The sequence below is a fragment of the Episyrphus balteatus genome, chromosome 3 (genome assembly GCF_945859705.1).
Source record: "Episyrphus balteatus chromosome 3, idEpiBalt1.1, whole genome shotgun sequence".
In the NCBI taxonomy this organism is placed as follows: Eukaryota; Metazoa; Arthropoda; class Insecta; order Diptera; family Syrphidae; genus Episyrphus; species Episyrphus balteatus.
In genome coordinates this window covers 35,892,749-35,907,098 of record NC_079136.1, presented here as the reverse complement: position 1 = coordinate 35,907,098, position 14,350 = coordinate 35,892,749, and the positions used below count along the sequence as shown (strand labels likewise).

The 14,350-nt window shown below is 30.2% G+C and overlaps 1 protein-coding gene across 12 annotated transcripts in view; it reads left to right on the top strand.

Moving 5' to 3' along the window:
- The window catches only part of LOC129916287 (F-actin-monooxygenase Mical), a 124,975-nt gene that overhangs the window by 6,907 nt on the left and 103,718 nt on the right, over positions 1-14,350 (top strand). For all 12 annotated transcript variants that reach the window (XM_055996148.1, XM_055996147.1, XM_055996146.1 and 9 more), the window contains exon 2: positions 9,163-9,232. The gene's annotated coding sequence lies outside the window, so the exon portion shown is untranslated. The remainder of the gene's footprint in view (positions 1-9,162; positions 9,233-14,350) is intronic.

The following is a 14,350-nucleotide window of genomic DNA, read 5'->3' as shown; positions in this document are numbered from 1 at the left end:
CATGGATGTAGATTATGAACTGTAGTGCCCTATCAAGGAAATGTGTCCTAGTAAAGTCGATAAAATTTTTCGTGTCAGATAAAAAAACTCGATAATCATATCTAAACTGAAGTCCAATAAAGCCGTTAGATCTGACGATCTGTAGTACTCCTTTAGGCAGTGTGCAAAAGAATAAGAACTAGATAATGGTCGTAGAAAGGTTCTCAGTATGTTTCTAGGAGTTAAATTATTTTCTGATGAGGTCACTCAAGAAAAGTAAGAAGCTATACACTAACTTGAACTTGGCCTACAGCTGTAATGATATCGGCTCTCCGAGGATCTTATCACAGCGCAAAAGCTTTCCCTAAGTAATAGATTGAAATATTTCGGTCGTGGTAATTACGGTCGAAAGTGTCAAGTTTTTTCCGAAGAAGACATTCTTTGAAGAGAGTCCTATAACAATCTGATGTTTTAAGATCGCATGTGACGAGCATTAATAATGGATAATGACATTTTGCATTTATTGCGCCGAATTTGACAACGACAAAAATAAGGATAGGAATGAACAAAATATGTGATAACTATCATAAAAACTGCCTACTGCATAGGCGTGAGAAAACCCACTGATATGTGGGTATCAGCGGGTTTTCTGTCATATTTTGGAAGTACAGGAAATAAAACAAGTTTTTTTTTTTATGTTTTGTATTGTGTAGGGTTCATGATAACAATCAATAAGATGTCATGTCTTGAGGTGCTTTGAGTTTCAAAGAAAATAGAAACGAGTTTTTCAGATCTAATAGAAAATTTATGACGAAAAAAATGTCTGCTGAATGTCTATAATTTTTTTTGTTTGTCTTTTCTTCACATGGAAAATAATACTAGAAAATAATAATAGATAAGGATGCTGCAGTTTAAAAACTTCAGCATCAATTAAAATGTAGAACATGTAATTTTTCGAATGAACATTAAATGTTTCTCCGTCAATAATTCAAAACAAATCAGAAAGAAAGTTATATTAATCTATATACCATACGTTCTTAACACCCTTTCTTTGAAAATATTTGTTTTATCTTATCGTGCGCTCTCGCTTATCAAAAAATAAACACTCTCGTAATAGATGGCACCATTCTTATCACACACAAAAAAGCCATAACACAATTCGACATCAACATGCACATCGTTATCGTGTCGTCGTTGTTGTTTATCATTTTTTGTTTATTCGCCATTGAAAATTTATTTAAGTTCCCTTATAAAGGCTTTTCTTGCCAGACTTCCTTTTTTGGAAACAAACAAAAAAGCCAAAAGCAAAACACTCTCAAGCCCAGCTGTTGTTATATCACGTGTTATCATTAGAATATCAGTACTCTCTACCAACTAAATGGCAAGCTTCGTAGCGGGCAATTATCTAATAATATTATTCATTTCCATCATTCCACGCAGTGCGATATCATATAATATTATGCTAAAAAGGGGGTTATTTATAAAAATATATATCCACTTCACTGAAGAATATACAGTTAAAAGCAAATATAAAAAAAAAAAATTGAATGGAAGTCTGGGCAATTTGCCGGCTTATTCTTTATTTTTTCTAAGCCCCGTGCTCAATATGTGTACGGCTGCTTAGAGACATCAATCAAGTAGCTAGAGATACCTACATTATCTATGCACACACATGGACAGCAATAGCACTAGCAGAAGTAGTAGCTGAGCTAGTGAGCTGCAAAAAAAAAAAGGTTAATGTACTAAGAGACAAAAAAAAAAAAAAAATGAAATGAAGACCAAGACGATGTGAATACGAGACGACAAAGACGAGGAAGAAAGAACGAAGAAGCGACAAAATAATTGCAATGAAGTTTTCTTTAGAGATTTTCACATTGTTTTCCATTTTAACTTCAATATGCACGTACCTTATACCTCGTTTCGTATAGATATTTGCATTACACTATGACTCTTCTCCTATGAAGAGAGCTAGAAAAGATGGGAAGACAAAAAATATATAAAATAAAAATCCATGAATATTAGTTTGTAGCCTTGCAAAATTTATGTCTTGCCTCCTCGTGTAGTGTTGGAAGTTCGTGTCTATTTGGCGGGCAAAAAATAAAGTTTTTTGAATTTTTCTTTTTTTTCTCTAGGTTAGGCTTAGGGGTGCTTTGCTTACTTAAGAGGATGCACACAAAAAGATGTGCAAATAAATACACAAATTTTTGAAAAAACAAAACAAAAGAAAAACATCTGTCCAAGTTATTTTAAATTTTGTATTCATGAAGATTTAGGAGGTAGGTATTTTCTGCAGTAAAATAAATAAATGCAAATTGTAAGTTTGTTTCTTCGTTTATTTTCTTTATTTTTAAGAATAAAGAGTTATATTTTTACATTATATTCATATTAAAGACTTTAAAAGAATAGTAAGCTTAGTTGAATTAAATTTTAAATGGAATCTTAAGGAAGTTTTAGTTTGATTTTCAATACTTAACAAATGGTATAAGCTTTCAAGAAAAAAACAAATAAAAAAAAACAAGGATATATTGAAGTAATATCCTTGCCACTCATCTGATAACACTCGAAACTATTCAAAACAAAGGACTCTGCCATAACATTTCAAAGAGAATTTATTATATAGATTCTAGAGAGTTGGATAAAGCTCCATATCTGGACCAAGACTTCGGCAGTCTGTGACCCGAGATGAGGAAATATTCTTATATGAGAGCTCTAGTGAATCATGCACCTTTGTCTATTGATAAATATGCATTTGTGTATATTATACATTCATGAAAAAAAAAAAAAAAAAATAGTAACATCTTCTACAGAGTTTTTAGAAAATTTAAATGTGTTTTAAAAGAATTGACTTGATATTGAAAATAGTCGAAGCCAATTTTAGCCATGAAATTAAACAATCACACAAGTGACTTAAAATTGCAAAAGAAATATCAAAAATGTAGAAGGGACTTAGTATCCACTCACAAAACCACTTTAAATACGGAAAAGTACTATCAATGGATTTTAAATTCAACAGTATAGCCTTGCAAAAAGTAGGTAATGAATTTTCAAAAAAAAAAAAGCATATTAATAAAGGAGTCAAGCTTTCGGCACAAGAAACACGGAATTATAAAATGGTACCACATTGTACGATTTGGTATTAGATTTTTATCGACTAAATCTTCGTTGTTTGACTTTGCAAGTTTTCAAATATTTTTTTTGAAGGAAATTTAAAGAAAAATCTGCAGTATTAAAATTACAATTTATAGACGGTAAGAATATTTTCCAAAAATTTTAAATTGAAAGACATGTAGCAAAAACAAACTTCTTAATTTCATATGTTTTATCAGACATATTTATACCTATTAAAATGTAATTTAAAAAAAAAAAGAATACATAATGGCAACACAGTTTAGATAACTCCCTGTTTTTTTCTTTTATGTATCCTTAATAAGTATTTTTTCGCTTTCTAAAATTATCAAGTTAATTCTATTCAACTTATCACTCGCTTTATAATACAAAATCGAGAAAATTGATGATACATACTATGTGAAAAGCAATATTATCTATTTCTGTAAGTAGGTAATTTAGGCCCATTTGCTCATACGGATCATAAATTTGAATCATAGCTAGGTCGAACAAAGCCTTTATGTTTAACTTAGTTTATTCTAAGTTTATAAAAATTATTTATGTTCAACCTAGTAATGTTTTACTTTCATGGGAGAAATCGCTGAGAACTTTAAATTTAAATGTTAAATCGATACAAACGTCAGTTAATTTTAATTTTTTTGAGCAGTTAAGCTGAAATTTTTCAATAATTTTAGTATTTTGTTATTTTTAATTGCAGAAAATGGTTAAATATAGTGAAAGTGGCAAAATATGAGTGTTTGATTTGATAAAAAAAAAATAAGTCATGTGAAGGAATTTGTTTTTAAATGTATTTGTGTGTCACAATAGGTAAGTGACAGAAAATTGATAAACACTTCTATAAACATTTTGAGGCCAATTTTACCATGGTAAACATGTTTTAAAGTAAGTTTATCATTCTTAAACTAATAACAGATGTTAATTTTATTGAAAAAATCATTTTTTAAAGGATGTTATGGCTTTTTGTTCAATTAAAATTTCTTATGTAGAAGATACAATTCTTATGTTCTACTATTTCTTGCCCCTAACTTAAACTTAGAGGAATTTATGACACAATTTGAAGCTCGTGTAAACGATTATGTAGAACTTAATGGTTTAAGTTTCACATAAAGATTTAAGTTCCGTTTCAGCAAATGGGCCTAAGAAGTTATGATGCTTTTTCTATGATGATTTTTTTTTAACTTTACCAAAGTTCAATCGGACATATACATATGTATTTTGAATTCGAATGTAAATATCGAATGTAAATATCGATCTTGTAAATATCAAATATTGACTCTCAACCTGGACCCACATTATGTTGATCAACACGCTCAACATAATATGTTCCAAATCCCTTCAGTTAACAGTTCAAATGTTCTCTCTCTTAAATTGTATGTATTTGCGTTATCAGTACGTCATTAATTGAGAATGTTTGGGAAAGTTAACCTATTCATGGATTGATTTGGAACTTTTGTTGAACGTGTTGATCAACATAGTGTGGTGCAGGTTTTAGATTTGAAAAAAACTGAATACTTTTCGGATTTCAAATCAAACAAAGCCTTTTTCAATTAATTTAAAGAGACACTCTAGTCCTTTTTTCTCACAGAGTCACATCAAAACAATAGTTTCATGACATCCTTCGGTCAAGTATTTTCCAATCCATTAACTTTTTGGTATGGATAGCAAAAAAATCAATACCTGCTGCTACACTGCTATATTCGTCAACCTCATATTTTTAATAATTATAAAACCTTAACCACTGTTAACCCTTTTCAACTTGCCAAAGTACGTACATAAACCAACATATTGACTTAGCCCAGCAAAAACTATTAAAAATGTATTTGCAATTTAATTCCGACCTTGGTCGAGTAAATAAAAAAAAAAAAAAATGAAAATGAAAATAAAAATGAAAAAAAAGCTGACAATGTCAAGTGGGAATATAGGGGAGAGTGGGGCCAAATGTAACACTTTTTTCTAAAATCGATGGTTCTCCTACAAATTTGAAAGTGGGTCAACCAGACCTTTTTTAAATTAAAGACCCATGTTTTAGCTCCAAGATCCATTATAAAAATTTAGCAAAACATAGCGGTAATGTTGAAAAATAAAGCTTCCAAAAAAAAAATCGTGTTGTTTCAACTTACCCCACATACGGGGCAAAGTGTAACACATACCGGGGTAGGTTGTACCAAGAACTAAAAATATGAGAAAAATACCTTTATTTGTTTATATTTATTTATTTTTAATTAATAACAATAAAAACAAACCTCAGTCATGAAATTTTGGTGCAAATTTGTAAAAAGTGGAGCAAATCCAAGATTTCCAGAGAAAATTTGACAGTAGTCTTAAATAAAAGTTATTCGAATTCATAAATTGTTTTATAAGCTTTATGAATTCAAGTGGTGGTTCAAAAATGTGTTTCCAATTTCAAAATAAATACAAATTCAATTACAAGCATTCATATTCAGGGTTGTTAATTATATTAGGTAAACAATTTTTCAGTATAGGTAGGTTTTTACATGGTACAACTTGCCCCGGAAAAATGTTACAACTAGCCCCAGCATGAAATTTGGCACATAAAATCAATTTAAAAAAAAAGCGAAACTGATATAGACATAACATATACACGCAATTTGAGCCAAAACACAGTTGCATATAACAAAAAAACACTTAGCACTCTATCTTTTTCGGGTAAAGAGGTAGACCAAAAATAAAATTAAAAAAAAAAGTTACAAACATGCATTTTTTGGGCACCACTAGTGTAACTTCTTACCCTGTCGTCTAATCTTCATCTGAAGAAAATGTGCCGGTAGATATGCAAAAATTGAGCATTTTTCTCCTTTACGCGTTTCTTAATATTGAAAGGAACATCGCTTTTTTTAGCTGTTAATTCTTACCCCTGTTACATTTAGCCCCACTCTCCCCTACTACATATAAACCGTTATGTATCTTATAGCTGGAAGAGTGGATATATGTTGGTAATGTTGCTTTTTAATGAAATTCAAGCACTCAGAGTGCACCCTCAGTGTCAGTGTAATTGGAGTCATATTTCACCGTCAGCTCACACACAGCATTTCCATCAGAGACACAAGTTAAAAACTCCCACTTGGGATAGGAAACTCAACCAACACTGTCTTTACACATGCTTGCAAGCAAACATATTAAATGTACTGATATGTTTGTATATGTGTGGATTAAAAAAACACTTGCTGGTAAAGATATTTATCTTTGCAGTGCATTTTTCTCTGATTGATCGAATTATTTAGGAAAAAAATCAATTTTTATTTATTTTGAGAAACCAGTTCATAGCTTCTACCATAAAAAGGTTGGTAATTAGATTCATGTCTTAATTGGACCACCAACGCAAATATGACAACCAACGCTTGTGCGAACGCCTGCCTGTCAGTCACTACCTTCATAAAGTGGTTCTGTTTGTTTAACATGTCGTCGGTCGTTGTGTCAAAGAATATTTCGATAAGCTTCAAGTTCTTGAAAAAAAAAAACAATAGAAATGTCAATTGGCTGGTTATAAAAACAACATACATAGAAACAAAAAAAAAAAAAAAAATAAAGAAAATAGAACGAAAACAAGTAATCGAAGACGAGCCTCCTCACATCGACCCCACTTACTCACGTTCTCATTTTTTTTTTATTTTTTTGACGAAACAACACATTTTTTTTATCAAGAATCTGTTACGCTCCGCAAACTCAAACAAACCCAGCCTGATGTGTGAATTAAGATTAGCAAGGTGACTTTTGCTTTCGAAATAACCAAGATGTTGTGATATATTTTGGTTCAATTAGGAATTATACTTTGCAAAGAAAAAAAAAGTCTTTCTCAAGCTTTTTTCTTGCACTTCTACACCAAGTTCTGAAAGAGAAATTATGACATAATAATGGACACGGGTTCATTGGCACGTCAGTCATCGTGTGGCAGGTCTCATGACAGAATGAATAGATTAGGCATACCGAATTAGCATGATACTGGCTCGTATTTTTTTAATTAATTCATTTGTTTTTTGTTTTTTTTCTCTTTTCTGTTAATTTATAATAAAATAACAATCTTTCCAAATTTGTCTCGATACGAATTTGGTGATTGTATGTGATTCATGCAAATATAGGTAAATCGTAAATGAGTATGTCAAAGTCAAAACAAAAATAAAAAATATAAAATAATCAAACAGAGTTTATTATCGTTCAGGGTTATTGTTAATTTTTTTTGTTTTTATTTTGACAAGTAAGTTAAGTATGGTGGGTGAATGTGACGTTTCCTCTAATTATTTTGTTTACTTCTTATTTTATTTTTTCAACACTTTCTATGACAGTTTGTTTTAAGTTTTTATATTTTTGGTAAATGGTTTGCATACATTAGATGATTCTGTCATAAAATGATTAATCATGAAGAATCTGTCAAAAGAATGGCGATTTGTTAACATGTCACAGAGAGGAATTCAACAATGGCACGTGTATGTCTTAAACTAACCACACAGACAATGATCTAATACTAAAACAAACAAAACAATAAACTAGTTATTAGGTTGTTTTATTAATTATTAATTTTGTTTTTATTTGATAAATTAAGACGAAAAAACTAGCTTGAGGTTTTTATATTATCTCGACAATGTTTGTTAGTTTTGGAAGTTCTTCCGTTAAATGAATATTATAGAAGCAACTAATAATTACATGCATAATAGTATAGAATATATCCGCCAGAGCTACGTCATTTATACAAAGCTGACATTTTGCATAAATCATATTAGGTCTGTTTGGGTACTGTTCAAAATAGAATTATTTCTCCTCTTTTGAAATTTTAAATCCAACTTCCGTTTTGGTACCCAAAAACTGAATAGTTTTTAAGAGAAAAGAGCGCTTGCTTTTTAACAGAACTCACAATTTTTTTCCGTGAAATTTTTTCTGGTGTATGTTTACGAGCCAGAAACCAAATAGTTGGTTAAATAAAGTTGACTTCACAATACCAAATTTTACAATTTTGTGAAATTGTCTAGGCATATCTTCTATTAAAAAAGCGAACTTATAAAAAAATAGCAAATATCCTCTTTTGGAAATTGCATATTCAATGGAATAATCACAGGAAAACTGATTTAAAGTTTTTCGAAAGAAAAAAATGTAACGCATACGCCATAGTGACCCTCGTTTTAATAAACAAAGATATACTTAGATTTTTTTCCCGATCTTTAGCACAAGGGTCAGCTGCTTAGTTTTGAGTTGGTTGTGTCAAAATAGAGCAATGTTCCCAATTTTTGTATGAAAAACAAATTGAAATGTATTTGCAATTTAAATTTAAGATTGGTGCTCTGCCATTTTCCCTGATTGTGAAGATCAATCTAATTTTATGCTAAAAAGTGTGATGCTTAGTTTTCAAAGACTGAGGTAAGATCGCCGAAAACTCAAGAATTGCCTGTTGAAAGCACATTTAATGCAGTTTAAATGAAACACCGAATTCTTCCAATTAAATTATGATTCTTTATTAAAATTAACTATTTTCCTTCTATGCATACATTTAATATTTTTTTTTTTAAACTATAAGTGAAACAAAAAATCAATAACTTCAAATTGCAATTACATACTTGAGTACCTACTATTTGCCAGGAAAAAATTTACTGGGGTCAGAATCTGAGTAATCATCAGAATAATTGACTTGATATTTTTTTTGCAACTTATTTCAATTTCGGACAAAAATACGCGTAGTAAACTGGCAATACAAATAAAAATTTTTCCTATTAATGGTCAACTTGCGTAAAATTATACAGTTATCTTTGTCTGTCTACAAAAATCACTTTGAATTTCAATTTAGCAGGAAACCTCAATAATATTCCATATAAAATGTGCAAAAAAAAAAAATTTCAATGTTAATTACCTACCTCAAAAATGGGTAGGGTAGTTAATCTTTTTAGAAATTCATTAAGAAATAATACAAATAAATTTGGTTCTTAAAAATGGCACACCAATTTTTAATTACCTAATGAAACAATAATAGTTCCTCATTTATCAAATCAATGTGCAAAATATTATTTTTATTTAAACAAAATCCATTAATTTTTATTTTTTTACTATTTCCAGCTTCTTCGTTAAAACTAAGGCTATTTTCTTCGATTAATAGATGAATTCAAAGGACCCCCGAAGTTCTTAGGTAAGTTAAAATTTGTATTTAAAAAAAAAAAAGAATAATAAACAATTATTTTACGATCTACTATTCGTACACGGTAGTATTTCAAGAAATGTTTCCATTTAAAAATACCTCTTGAAAATAATTTTCTCTTCCCCACTCTTAATCACTTTGTTTTTCTTCTTAAATATACACTTTTGGTTTTTCAGTCTTGCTTTTTTTTCTGTTGTCTTAGCTCTAAAGAAAAAAAAAAAACTATACACACTTACGAGCACAGAGGACTATACAATTTGGCATGTGCCCAAGAGATTTTTTAGACCAAAGATCAATAAGATCAGATAGTTATACGATAAATTTGTTCACTACTCTGCGCACAGAAATTTTTCAACGCTTCAATGTTTAAATTGTTAAAAAAAAACCTATACTGTCTAATCAGTAGAAGCTGACATTTACGAGTTTATCTCTGGAAAATAGAAGCAAAGTAACACCACCAAAGACAAAGATTTCGAAGCTCTCGAAGAGATGCATGGTTGTTAGCAATTGGCATGCCATGTCCATCATTGTAATCGACAACCGACATGATATCGGTCTCGACTCCACCTTCTGCTGCGTTGCTCTTTGAATATAGCACTTAGTGGTAGTGCTTCTTGCTTATACTAACTGATGCTATTGCTGCATTATAAGCATTAGCGTGTAGCACCTTTAGCTACTGGTTGATGTTGCTACGATGGATGTATTTTTTTGTGGTTGGGTAATGCTAAACAACCGATCAGATCGATACAGATATTCTATTTAAGAAAAAAAGATACATATCTCTTGTTGAACTGTAATTTGTACTTTGCTCGCGATACACTTTTTTGAGATTTTTCTTGCTTTTTTTTTGTTGTTAAATGTTTATGTAATTGAGTAATTTATTTATAGCTTAAACTATTTTTTGGTTTAAATTAAAACCCACAGGAGCTCGCTGCCGCTCTACCTACATGTATGGAAAAGAATTTTGTTTATCACGAAAAGATACTCGCTGTTGTTTTTAGGGAAGTAGTTTTTTTTTATTGGGAAAATTCTTTTAGAATCACTTTTAATGATTTAATAAAAATAAGTCTATTTTCTGTGTCGTTTTTTGTTTTAAAAAATTTTCAAACCTTTTAGCCAAATACAACTTGCAAAAGCCACCAATTGGTGAACTCAAAATTTATATTATGCCATAACTGGCCCATTAAACTGACTAACTCTCTTAAACTAATTACCCAACTAAATAAATCGATATTGAGTGCATGTTTGTCTGTCAGTCATATACCCATAATAATAATGGTGTACCTGCTGCCAGAGTACCAACCAAAATTGATTCAATTAAAAATCAAACTCATTCATAAATTTAATAATGTTAATCGACTAATATACACAAAAGTGCCATTTGATTATAATCTATACCAAAAGCAGCAGCCACAGCAGCTGAAGCAACATTATGGGGAAATTTTTTTTTCAATTAAAGAGTTATGAGACTGAAACTGTGTGCACCCAAATAATAAAGTGCAATTAAGTCACATTAAAGAGACTCAAATGTGACTTAGTTTGCCGACAACGACGATGAAAACGACAAAGAGAAATCAACTTACCTTGAATATGGAAAGATTTAAATCACAGAAAATATATGTACAAAAAATATCAACATTACCTATCCCGAGATTTCAACAGAGTGGAAAGATAGCTTTCTTTTTTTGTGTAGCTAAAAATTGACAGATTGCAAAAGCACAAAATCAAAGATGTATGTTAAAATGGTAAGTGCTTGTGTGCACTCTATCATAACTGGAGCCCTAACTATTTGTGTTAATTTTCTTTTTTAGACATGTTTGGAAATGTGAAAAGTGATATACATATTTGGTTAAGATCTACATTAGTTAAGAAAACTGTATTTGACTTGAATGTAGGTATACAAAATAATGGAAAATCACACTTTTATTTTTTGCACTTGGAAAATAATCAAGTTTTTGTTAAAACTAAATTGCACTTTATTTTTTGGAATGTAGGTCTGCATACGTACGATGTTGAGAGGACGAGATTTGGATATTCACTATATCTTCACTAGGAAGCGATCTACTATTGATTGAGAATTTCTGGACTTATTATTGTTATTTTCAATCTTCAATCGATTCAGATACAAATATCATCTTGGTTTTGGTTTTTATAGAATTTTGTTTTATTGCATTTTTTAAATTAATACAAAGAAGATTTTCATAAATTTTTCCTCTTTTAAAGAAAAAATTTTGGTTCTTAAAACGAATAGCATTTTAAAACTTGTATTAAAAAACAGTTGTATGGCGTATGAGTAGGTACTTTTTTGTAATATGAAAAATAAAAAAAAATAATTTTCACCATCTTTCGGTGAACAGATAGTAGCAGTCCATCTTTCGGTGAACAGTAAAAAATTAAATATTACAAAATAATTATTTCAGTGCCGACTTGAGCATAAGAAATTCATTTTATCTCATCACATGAACTGCACCTTATTGAGAGACTTGTTTGACATTTCATTAGACAGAAAAAAATATACATTCATGAAGATTATGCTCTGCTTAAATATTTTTTTCCAATTAACAAAAGTGACAATTTTGAAGAACGAAAATATCACAAATCACAATGTTTTAAAATCGCTCTAACCTTCAAATATCAGGAGAAAATATTTATGGATTTAGGGATCAAGAGACACATTCAAAGAAATTGTATAACTAACCCTTTCCCCAACACGGAGAAAAAATTTGTCCACCTTAAAATAAAAGGATATCCGCTTAAAATAAGGTGATTCCACTTAAACTCAGTCAAATTTAAGGTGAACTTCATCTTATTTTAATGTGAATTTTAATCTTAAAAAACCGACAAAAAAAAAACTTTAAGCTTTAGTTGCAGTTTATCACAATTATTTCCAACAGTGAGATAGCACGATGGTAAGGCATTCGCCTAGTGACCCAACAGTTGTAAAGGTTTAATTTTAGTTTTAAGCTTATTATCAATTTTCCAAAATGTCGTTTGGAGCTTTTCAAGAGAAAAGTTGCAGAATACCTACCTTATAGCAGTATAAAATTAGCTGCTGAAAAAGCTTAATGGTAATTTAAGATTGATAACAAGCTTAAAAGTAAAACTGAATCATGTTTAAAAAGTGTGTTCCAAAAAATGAAAGTGTTTATTGTACCAAAAAGGGAAACATACAAAATTTTCAAAAAACGTGGTTTCCCCTTTTGTATATTATTTTTTATCCCATTTTTACTTTTTTTTAGTTGATCCGTAGTTAATGAGACCAAAATATATAAGCTATTTCGATTAAAACCTCAAAAATCGAGCAAAATAAACCAAAAATATTTTTCGTATGTGAGTTGAATCTAGTCACCTTCTCTGCGCACTACTCCCGAAACGGTTCATTTTACAGATGTTACAGGCATATTAGGGTGGGTCAAAAAAAATCGAAATTCGTTTTTTCGATTTTTTCGATTGCTAGACACCTCTAGAATATACACACCAAATATGAGCTCTTTATATTAATGGGAAGGTCCTCCGCTTCGCAATTTTCCATTTTTACATCAAGCTTCTACTAAAAAAAACGTTTAAGCCCCTTTAAGAATACATCTTGTTAATTTGAAAATAATGAAGTTTCAGTGAATTGGAAAACTTTTAAAAGTAAAAATTGTTTTTATAATTTTTTTTAACTTTGACCTCGAATATCTTTAGAATGGTTAGATTAATGAAAAAAGTTAATAAGACGTTTTTTGTGGAGCAATCTGTTTTTTACAAGAATATGTCCTGCGCGTTTGATTATTATAATTTTTCAATTTGTTACAAAATTAAGAACAAAAAACGAATTTTTAAAGATTTTCTCGATTTTTGGACCTCAAATAACTACTAAACGGATAGATAATTGAAAAAAGTGTGTGAGGTCTTTTTTGTAGAACGTTCAATTTTCTACAAGAATATGTAAAAAAAATTGCTAAAAGGTCAATAAATAAAAAAATGATTTTTTTTAGTAGAAGCTTGATGTAAAAATGGAAAATTGCGAAGCGGAGGACCTTCCCATTAATATAAAGAGCTCATATTTGGTGTGTATATTCTAGAGGTGTCTAGCAATCGAAAACATCGAAAAAACGAATTTCGATTTTTCTGACCCACCCTAAGGCATATGCTGTAGATAGTTTCACAAGGAACAATTTTTATAATAACCTCTGATGACCTTCGATCAATAGAGATATTGGCGAAAAACTTTTCGTGACCTTTTGCCCTTATAACTTATTAAGCCGGCACGATATAAATGTCGATTTTTCACATCTTCATTACAACGCCGTAATAAAAGTGTATACCAAAATTCAACCCATTAGGAATTTTTCCGCAGATTGGGGTTAAAAATGACTAAAATGACTGGACTATATGTCAATAATGAACTTTCCAGAAAAAGTTACATTTGAAAAAAAGTACTATTTCTAGATATTGTAACAGACATATAATTATTCAGCTAAAGTGACCAATACTTTTAATTTGTTCAGGCCACAAAAAAAGAAAAACTATTGAAATTGTCCATCATGGTTGGACAAGTTAGCCTCAAATCATCCACTTATTCTCTTCATTTTTATTATTTTGTATTAGCTTTAGTTGATTTTATTATAAAGTAAATTGACTTGTTAATAGAATTCAAATCTATTAAATACAAAATCAAAAAAATCCATCTATCATTATGAGGTCATTGCCATATTATGCCAATCAACGTCATAATAACAATAATTATTATTATTTTTTTTATACTGTCCACCGCAACAACGAAAAGTGTTGTGTCGGTATTTGCTGCAGCAATATCGCAATATCTATCTACTCAGTACAACAATACAAACAAAAGTGAAGTAGCTGATCTAATGACACCCACCACGGGCCTGTAACTTGTTTAATCAACTCGACTATGTGAGAGCTGTGGTTAAATTATCCACACGTATGTATGTAGATACCTCAAGCTTAATGCACAGGCACAGGCAACACAAGCTACAAAGCAAATAGAAAGATGCAAAAGATAACTTGGTTATCTAGGAGGAGATAGATTTTCAATCTCCGCTGCTGCATGCACATTCAAATAATTATTATTAAGAAAGAAACGAAGGAAAAAAAACGAAA